The sequence below is a fragment of the Neoarius graeffei genome, chromosome 7, assembly GCF_027579695.1.
Source record: "Neoarius graeffei isolate fNeoGra1 chromosome 7, fNeoGra1.pri, whole genome shotgun sequence".
Classification (NCBI taxonomy): Eukaryota; Metazoa; Chordata; class Actinopteri; order Siluriformes; family Ariidae; genus Neoarius; species Neoarius graeffei.
The window spans coordinates 26,992,295-27,002,649 of NC_083575.1; positions in this window are offsets into that span (position 1 = coordinate 26,992,295).

A 10,355-nucleotide genomic window follows, 5' to 3' on the forward strand; every position below is an offset into this window, starting at 1 on the left:
AACTCCAAGTCTAATTCTTCTAAAACTGATTCCAAAGCGGAGTCAAACGCGCGCTGTTCACTAGCGGTAGCCATCTTTCCTGTTGTGCTTTCTCCAGCATCGTGCAGCTTTGTCGTCACTCCTGCAAAAGCCCGCCCAAAGAATCCAAACAAAAACCTTGCGTTGTGATTGGCAGGCACGATTTGATGCCCGGGGTGTTTTTGTTTATATGGTGCGAGGCTAGACCCATTCGCTAGGCAAAAATATTTTTGGCCGCTAGGCGGGTGGGTCTAGTTTACTAGGCTAGTTCACCCTCAGTAACATCAAAAAATGAGTCTGGATTATCCAGAGCTGACTCTAAACTAGGTGAGTGGGATTAGATAGTGATGTGTTTGGTCACCAGCACCCCAAAGAAGCAAGTGGTTGACAAATCAGTGCAACCCCACTCACACACAAACTTTTGTCTGCACTCTGGACTTATTACTGTGAGTATAACAGGACTTCTGTTCCCACGTCTTGCCTTTTGTTGACTTATTTCTCCTCTCTCCTCACTCTTTTGTCCTGTGTTTCAGATGCTGATTAGAAAATGCACATTCATGTTGTATTTAAAATTCCAATGCCTCTTTGAGTGTACATAATTTGAAACATAACGCCAATTCGATGGCAAAACAAGCATTCGCATTAACATTTTTGTGCAACACAAAGTACAATAGCTGCCAAAACCCCGGACACAAATGCAAAGTTTATTTGATATTTCATTTTCATTGTCTTTGCTGGTATGATCCTGCCATTTTGAAAAAGTAATTGCAAATGCTCAATTTGCTATAGTTTGCACTTTCTCTTCTTTACTGTCCACCTCGGGACAAATTTAAACAACTATGCAATTCCATTTGCATTTTCACTGCCAACAATATAACCCTGCCTGTCAAACACTCTAGGAAATCTGACTAAAAGGTGAGTACAGTTGATGATGCTATGTTTTTTGCAGTATTGCCAGGTCTGCATTTTTCCCACTGTTAGAAATGTGCTAATTTTGCTGAGCTTCAGTGAGTAGTTTTTTTTTTTTTTTAGTTGACAGTTTGGGCATTAAGATCAATCTTTAGCAAACAACATATTATAAGATGAAGTGGTTTTCTATTAACACATTTGTATTCTGTTACCTATGCATGCAGGCTGTGGTTATGATTAAAAGTCAATGGTCTGGTGAAGTATGAATATAAATTGACTGTCGTATGGTAACTAGCAGCAGCTAGTATAAGATAAGACTTTATTGTCATTGTACAGTAGTTATACAACGAAACTTAGTTTGATAGCACTAAGAGAAAACAGCAGCAATAAAAAGAATATAAATAAAATACGAAACAAAGTAAGTGGGGGAATTGCAGTGTAGGCAGATATTGCACAATTGTACTAGGTGTTACGTTCCTATGCGTAAACTGATCAGTAAGTAAAATAAAGTGCAGTGTAAGCTGATATTGCACAGATTGTAATAATTGTATTTACAGTCCTGAAAGTAAAGTGATCAGTGCATTAGCAGCAACTTGTGTGTGTGTGTGTGTGTGTGTGTGTGTGTGTGTGTGTGTGTGTGTGTGTGTGTGTGTGTGCGCACGCGCATGGGGGGATATGACCTGGGTGTGTTGACTCCTTGATAATGTTGTTAGCCCTCTTACATAAACGGTTAGCATAAACTACCCTTACAAAAAAGAAGTTTATTCAAGTGTGCTTCTAGTATACTTCTTTGAAACTAAAAATAAGAGAGTATGCTTTCAGTTTGCTTTTTATTTACTTATCAGAGATATACTTAATAAAGTTATACATAAGTATACTTGGCTTATACTGAAAATTATTGTTAGAACCTGCGTCTGTCCTAGTTCAGATGCGTCGACATAAGAGCGCTCTGGAGCAGGGCTAAAACGAACCACACGAGTTAAATCAATCTGGTTTATTCAAGCACTGCTCAGTGATACATAGAAAAAGCAGGGTTTATATACATTCAGAAGCTTGCGTGACAAGACAAGGTGAAACTCGCCAGATAAGGAGTCGTTTTTGTTATACATGAAAGAGCAGACCATACACCCCCTAGAACAGGAGGAACCAGGAAGGTGGTTTCAGCGAAACTAGAAGGTACAGAGAAAACAAAAGAGTCTGTTCTCGCGATTATGCACGTTTACCAGGGTGTGAAAGGGTCATAAAGCTCAGGACAGCTATGCACGAGAACACACACAATCTTACAATCCCCTCTTTTATACTTTGTTTACAGAGTATAACTACAGTTTAGACTCTAACGTATTGACAGACATAACAAGACTGATTAGTATGTTGTTTAGCAGTCCAATTGGCAAATCGCCAAAAAACGTTGTCCTCGTGGCTGGCTTGAGCGGGATTCCCTGCTCCAAGCGCTAAGACCAATACCAGAAGGAAAGTCATACTGGTCACTGACTTTGTTCTTTCTGTGTCCACAGGATGTAGATAGTTGAAGGTAGCCCAGGCTCACGTGTCTTCCAGATTCCTCAGTTCAGAAGTCTGCGGGACGCACCGACCATCCCCTCTTTGTAGATCAGCCGAAACCGGATCACTCCGGATGCTGGAAAGGGGATCCCTGAAAAGGCCGTCAGCTATTGTCACAACAACCTTCTGTAACACAAAAACCTGTTAGACATCATCATCATAGATTCAATTTACTATTGGAGCCTTCTTGATTCGGCTGGCGTGGATCCACTGTGGAAAAAGGTCAGTTAGTACAGCCGTTCGAGTTACAGCGAGCACATCCGTGGGTTCACTGTAGGGTGGTTCCTCTAGAGGAGTGCCTAATTTAGCGAATTTCTTTACCAACACTTTATCCCCTACCTCAAAGGGGTGAGTGGGTGCCTCAGGAATGGGAGGCTTTTTGGAATTTAGTCTCGTCCAGTACTCATCCAACACCCGCATGAGACCCACGGCGTACTCACTGAGATGTACATCAAGATCACTCGTTCCTATAGCCTGCATACCTCTGCGCCAGGGTGTAGGAAAAGGCCGGCCCATCACGAGCTCATACGGAGACAGGTTGTCGAGGGCCACTTGAGCGGTCATTCGCATGTCAGCGAGAACTAAAGGCAAAACTTGTACCCAATTTTTAGTACCAGCTTCTTGCATGGCTTTACGCAGCTTACCCTTGATTGTTCTGTTTGCGCGCTCCACAATGCCGGAGGACTGCGGATGGTACGGGATGTGGAAACGCCAATGGATTTTTAGGTCCTTACATAGTTCTTGGGTCACCTTAGAGGTGAACGGCGTACCTTTGTCAGAGTCTATCCCTACCGGGAGACCATAACGCGGAATGATTTCTTGCGTCAATTTGTTTACCGCCGTGCGAGCGTCTTCTTTCCCACAGGGGAAAGCCTCCACCCATCGTGAAAATTTGTCGACCATGACCAAAAGATACTTAAAGGGGCCCTGTTTTGGCATGTGAGTAAAGTCAATCTGCCATTCCTGGAACGGCGTGTCAGGTATGGGAAGGTGCTGATGTACCGCGCCTGGTTTAGATGGATTATTCTGGGCGCACGTTAAACATCTGTCTAGAATGTGATGTACATCAGTGTGTATTTTGTCGATGCAAAATATTTTGGATAAATCCTCCACTACCCCTCTTCGGCCGCGGTGAGTGGGACCATGAAACTCGCGGACGAGAAATGGAGTGCAATGTCTAGGCAAACAAAGGCGGCCCTGAGCATCGATCCGAACGCCGTCAGACGGCTGCGCGCCGCATGAGTCCCAGAAATGGTTGTCTGAGGCCGAAGCGGAGGCCTGGAGGGAGATCAAGTCAATGTCCGGAAGAACGGCACTAATCATACGGCTGGATGAGACCAGGGAGAGAGTAAGCGAAGGCGGAAAAACACCGGAGGCAGCCGCGGCTTTGGCAATGCGATCGGCGAGAGAGTTTCCCCTGATCTCAAAAGAGTCCCCAATACAATGAGCACGAGTCTTAACAATGGCTAAAGAGCGCGGGAGAAGACACGCTGTAATAAGATCAGTAACAAGCGAAGAATGAGAAATGGGCTTACCGTCTGCAGTGGTGAACCCACGCGAAGCCCAAATCCGACCAAAGTCATGAGCAACGCCGAAAGCGTAGCGTGAATCAGTGTAGATAGTGACGTCTGTGTCCTGGGCGATAACACATGCACGGGTTAGAGCGTATAGTTCAGCAGCCTGAGCCGAGGAGAAAGGAAGAGAAAAAGCTTCAACAGTTTCATCAGGAAGGCGGCACACAGAATAACCACACACGAAAACGCCGTCAGAGGGGCGTGAGCACGAGCCGTCCACAAACAGCGAATCACCTGAAAGTAACGGGGTGGAGCGTAAGTCGGGGCGGATACTTGTCTCGAAAAGAATGCTAGAAATGCAGTCGTGTGTTTCAGAAGGAAGAGAATCATCCTGTGAATTGAGGAGGCGCTGAAGCGCGTGCGCGAGAGAATCAAAGGAGGAGGAGGGCTTAACAGTAAGGTTTTCGGTGGCCAAAAGAATAGACTCGTATCCAGAGCGACGCTGCGCAGATAAATGCTGGGTACTGAGGTTCTTTAAAACGTGCACTACATCATGTGAGGTGTGGAGAACGAGCGGGTGAGACAAAACCAGCCGTTCAGCGTCCGTGACCATGACAGCACATGCAGCCACCGCCCTGAGGCAAGCAGGGAGACCCTGAGCCACAGAATCGAGAGTTTTAGAGAGGAACGCACAAGGCCGCATACCCCCCCCGTGCTCCTGCGCCAAAACCCCAGACGCAGTTCCCTGCTGGTTGCACACATATAAATGAAACGGCAAACGGTAATTCGGAAGTCCGAGAGCAGGAGCCGAGCATAAAGCCTGTTTCAAGGCCCTGAAGGCCGACAACATCTCGTCAGACCATACCAAGGGCTGAGTCAAAGGGTCCGAGTGCAGAATTGCAGAGCGCAGACACTTGTCATAGGTGGAACAGTCAGGAATCCACTGGCGGCAGTAATTGATAAGTCCCAGAAAAGCCATGAGGGCGTGTTTGGTGGCAGGCACCTGAGTGTCTAGGATGACCTGCACACGCTCGGGGCTGAGCCTGCGGGAGCCCTGGGAGAGATCGTGACCCAGATATCGAACAGTGGGGAGGCAGAACTGAAGCTTAGTTCGTGAGACCTTGAAACCTTCTTGCGCCAGAAGAGAGAGGAGAGCGAGTGTAGCTGTAGCGCAAATGTCCTTATCCTCCGCCGTTACCAGAAGATCATCCGCATACTGGAGCACGGAGGAGCCCGAGGGGAGGCACAAATCGGCCAAGGCGTCCCTCACTACGGCTGTAAAAACCGCAGGAGAATCAACATACCCTTGAGGTAACCTGGTCCAGGTGTACTGCTTACCCCTATGCGTAAAAGCGAACAGGGGCTGCGTGTCGTGGCCCACAGGGACGCTGAAAAAGGCAGAACAGAGATCAATTACAGAGAAAAAAGCATGTTCACACGGAATCGAGGCCATAAGAGAGGGAACGTCTGGAACTAATGGGGCGACTGGGATAATTAACTCATTAATCTTACGCAAGTCCTGGGTGAAACGCCACGTGCCGTTGGGCTTCTGCACCGGGTTCACTGGAGTGTTATAAGGGCTAACACAGGGAACAACCACACCTTGCTCTAGGAGAGAACACAGAACATCATCAATGCCAGATAGTTTAGCGGGGGAAAGGGGGTACTGTTTCACATACACAGGCGAGGAATGTTTAATGACCGCCTCGTAAGGGGTACACTTAACAAAGCCCACCTCGTCCTTATGTTTCGCCCAAAGAGAATCTGGAAGGTCAGAAAGAGAGGGTGTGAGGTAGGTAGCGGCACAAGCAGCATTAAGAAGATTATGAGGAAGGGAAAGGGAAGTGAGAGCTTGGGCATCCGATGGAGCGTCGTCAGGTATATCCACACGCATGTGCGAACCACTGAAGGAAATAGAAAGCCCCAAAAGGCTCATGAGGTCCCGTCCTAGCAGATTGAAAGGGCATTCAGGCATGCAAACAAAAGAGTGAGAAAACGTTAGTAGAGGATCAAGGGCACAAGTAACAGAAAGGGGGGGCGTGCAACTGGAATGGAAAGGAACCCCTTCTATTCCCACAGAGCTTACAGACCGTGTAGATAAAGGACCCGCATATTCCCTCCCCACCGAAGACATCGTGGCCCCAGTGTCAAGTAAGAAAGAATACTCAGTCCCTGCTAGGCATAACACAATGGTAGGGAGATCTTCGTTAAGGGGGGAGCTGAATGAAAGATTTAACATAACAACGGTCGGGGTTTCATCGCTCTGAGGGCAGCCCTATGGGCGGGAAAAATCCCTCTGCCCAGAAGGGCTCGGGGCAGCGTGAATGACAGGCTTTTCACGTTCCCGTTCATCACGCTGTCTCGCATGGCACTCTCTTATCCAATGTCCCTCTTTTCCACAATAGTGGCACTTTCCATTTCTCCTCCCTCCCCCGCCGCGCGGCCCCATTCGGCGACCCCTCTCCTGTCGTCCATCCACCCGTCCGCCCGGCACAACAGATAAACATGCTTTATTCATCTTACAGTCTAGGAGACCATCGCTCTCCAACGTGCGCACCCGCTCCCCGGCCTGACGGAGGACCAGATTATTCCGGTCACTCCAGTGATGTTTTAATACGCTCTGTATTTCGGGGCGACAATTAGACAGAAAGGTGGACAAGAACATTGGGTTCGGGTTTGCCAAATCAAGTTCAAGACCTCCCAAGTGTTGCCAAACTTCCCCAAAGCGCTTCCAGAAAGCCGACGTCAGCTCAGAACGCTCCTGTTTGCAGTTAGTGACCTGTGACAGGTCTCTATTTGCTTGTTTTAAGGCGAGCAGGTATCGCGTCAACTGCTCACGAAGCTGCTGCAGTGCGTTCGGCGTGTCCTTCCAAAAGAAGGTAGTCACGGTGCGCCGACGCGGGCGACCGTCATCCCCTTCATACTCTTCTTTAATATTTTCAGCTTGATCATTGACGGGGGCGAGAACCTGAACGTTTTCTAACAGGGCTGTCTCATCATATGCGCCTCCTAATTTATTTTGCAGAATAAACCGGTAATCAGCTCCCGTAAGCTGACAATTACGAGAAACATTAATTAACTGATCAACAAAAAGCAAGGGCTTATCGGGTGACGGAAGAAGCGAGATGATGTCCTTAAGAGCCGACGGGGACGGGGGAGTTATATCAATACCACTGCGCTTTGCAACCCATACACAAGCAGCGTTTTGTGGCGGATAAGGACGCGAGCCGGCGTCTGGACCCACACCATCGGGATTATCCCAATCGTCATCATCAGTGTCATCATCGGTATCGTCACTACTTTCTTCGTCTTTGCCGTTCTTGGCTGATGCAGGTGCACCTTTTATCCCTCCGGGACGCTGCCCTCTGTCAACCGTGGGGGGGGGGCACGCAGACACAGCAGCCAGGGACGGATAAATTTTAGGAATCGTTTTTACAGATGACGACGATTTACCAGTAGCTTTTCCGGTCTTACTATAAGGTGGAGGTTTACTGTCTAACGAGGCTGGAGGAGCAGAATGAGATTTGGATTTTCCTAGCGCCGCCTCCTCCGTTTCCTTGGTGACGGGTGCAGCCCGAGGCTTCGGGATGGATTTCAGGACTGAACGGGGAGTATAAGCCTGTTTAAAATTATCCCAAATCTTCTTCATATCATACCATTTGGCATATCCATCCCGCATATACGGGCGATCCCAGCCGGGGTCCCCTAATCCCTCATAAATCATGCGATAGGCCGATGCAAGATAACCAGGATCGAAAGTACCTTGGCGAGGATATGAAGGAATTTGAGGGTTGGCCTCGGTCCAACCTGCCAAATTATCGAGCCAAGGAGAAACATAATAAGCGAAACCGCACCTAGTCATCCATTCGGCCGGGGTTTCCCCTGGCGCAGGCTTAGGGAACGAGCTTCCCATCGTACAATGACAACAGACGGATCTGAAGAGGAACAGACGGAAATGTGTCGTAAATTTGTATAGCGCGCTCTTCCTGGACTCGAACCAGGGAAAACAAAATCGAAACTACTGCCAACCAGGTAGTCAATTAAACATGTCTTACCTGATTGAGAGTATCACGTCGAGGTCACCAAATTGTTAGAACCTGCGTCTGTCCTAGTTCAGATGCGTCGACATAAGAGCGCTCTGGAGCAGGGCTAAAACGAACCACACGAGTTAAATCAATCTGGTTTATTCAAGCACTGCTCAGTGATACATAGAAAAAGCAGGGTTTATATACATTCAGAAGCTTGCGTGACAAGACAAGGTGAAACTCGCCAGATAAGGAGTCGTTTTTGTTATACATGAAAGAGCAGACCATACACCCCCTAGAACAGGAGGAACCAGGAAGGTGGTTTCAGCGAAACTAGAAGGTACAGAGAAAACAAAAGAGTCTGTTCTCGCGATTATGCACGTTTACCAGGGTGTGAAAGGGTCATAAAGCTCAGGACAGCTATGCACGAGAACACACACAATCTTACAATTATATAGAAAAGTCTAAGTATATTAAGCTTATACTTAAACTTTTGATCAAGATATACTTAACAAAAGTGTAATAAAGTATTAAAATATTTGTGCCTTATGTTTAAGTGTACTTGCCCTGTAGTTGTGCTTATCCTTTTGATAGTAGCCTATAAAATACTACTTTTTCTTACATATTGGCTTCATTGTGATATACGGCAGCATTTTTTAAATTCCATCTTTTAAACCTACATGTACCATAAGTTTGTGGTCAGTTCTGGGGTGGAATAGCTTAAGAGTAAACAGTGTTGGAACTTAAACTTATCTTTTATGTACATCGTGTTATTAACCCACAAAGAGACAGATAAACATTTCGCTTATTTTATTTGCCAACAAATTTGAAAACAAAGGTGAGAACATTGTGACAGACTTGAAGCATACTGGCTGTTATTAAGTTGGAAATGCCATCACCAAAATACATTTGAATTTTTACAATTTCATCAAAAAACAAGTCAAATTTTATCAGTAAAATCATTATGTCAGTGGCAACAACACTGGACTTAAGATATGACTCAAGGTTGCTTTTTTAGTCCTGTTCATATGGATTTGGCAAAGGTGTAATGTACAATTTATCAACCATTTCAGCAATAACACATTTCATTGTTATCATACCAGGGATATGATTTGAAAAAAAAAAAAGTGGACAAGAAGTGTGTAACAAGTAAACCAATAGTATATTTCCAGTATACTACAAAGTATATTTTAGTAAACTAAAAAGTGGACTAGAAGTATAAAACAAGTAAACTCATAGTATATTTCCAGTATACTATGAAGTATGCTTTTGTAAACTAAAGAGTGGACTACAAGTATAGAACTAGTAAACTATTAGTATATAAGTTTACTTGTGGTATACTTGCAGTACAAAATAAAAAAAATACTCATTGTATAATCAAAGTTTACTTCTCTTAGACTTAAAGTATACTTTTTATAAATTAAAAGTGGGCTAATTTAGTCCCAAGAAGTATTAGATTAGTTTACTTACAAGTATACTGTAAGTACATTGATAGCAGTATACTTGGTACACAAAAGTATACTTATGGACATATACTTTAACTTAAGTATACTTCATAAAATGAACTTGAAGTATACTTCTTTTTGATAAGGGTATATCCAGATTTGGTAGCTTAGTTCCCACAATCCTCTGTGCAGTCTTAACTATCCAGTCCAAATCTCTCCGGTTCTTTGCAGTACAGCTGGTGTACCAAACTGCACCAAACACAGTAACAGAGAAAGCTCTCTATTGTGCTCTGTGGCAGCGGGGGCGTGGTCAAGCGTCGGTCTGTGAACGGAGGGCGGAGTCAGGGAAGGTAAGTGGCAGAATCACTACACCTGATGTTAGTTAACCTGTGTTTGTGTGTCTTCCCTAGTGACCACGCCCTATAAAAAAGGAGAGAGAGAGCAGAGTTGGCAGACTCTCTCCAGCCAGGAGGCTTGTGGGTGTGTGTGTATAGTGTAAAGCTGAAAAGCTATAATAAAGAGTTTGAGAACTTAGTTCTGGCCTGCCGTGCTTCTGTGCTCCACCCACCCTAACCCCTAAACGATTGCAACATGCTCCTATAGCAGTTCACCAAGAGCTGAGAGGAGAGTTTGGCTTTAAAGCCTCTGCTGAGCTTTTTTCAGGAGGTATGAGGTGTTAAGGGTCTACGTCAGATCCTTTGTGATGTGGGGTCCCAGGAATTAGATATTGTTGACCTTCTATTTATGTAGATGGGGGGAGGTGTCATTTTCCTGGTTCTCCTGAAGTCCACAACAACCTCCTTTGTTTTAGTTGTGTTCTATACCAGGTTACTGTCCAAACACCACTGGACCAGGTGTTGAACCTCTTCTCTAGGGCTTCTCAT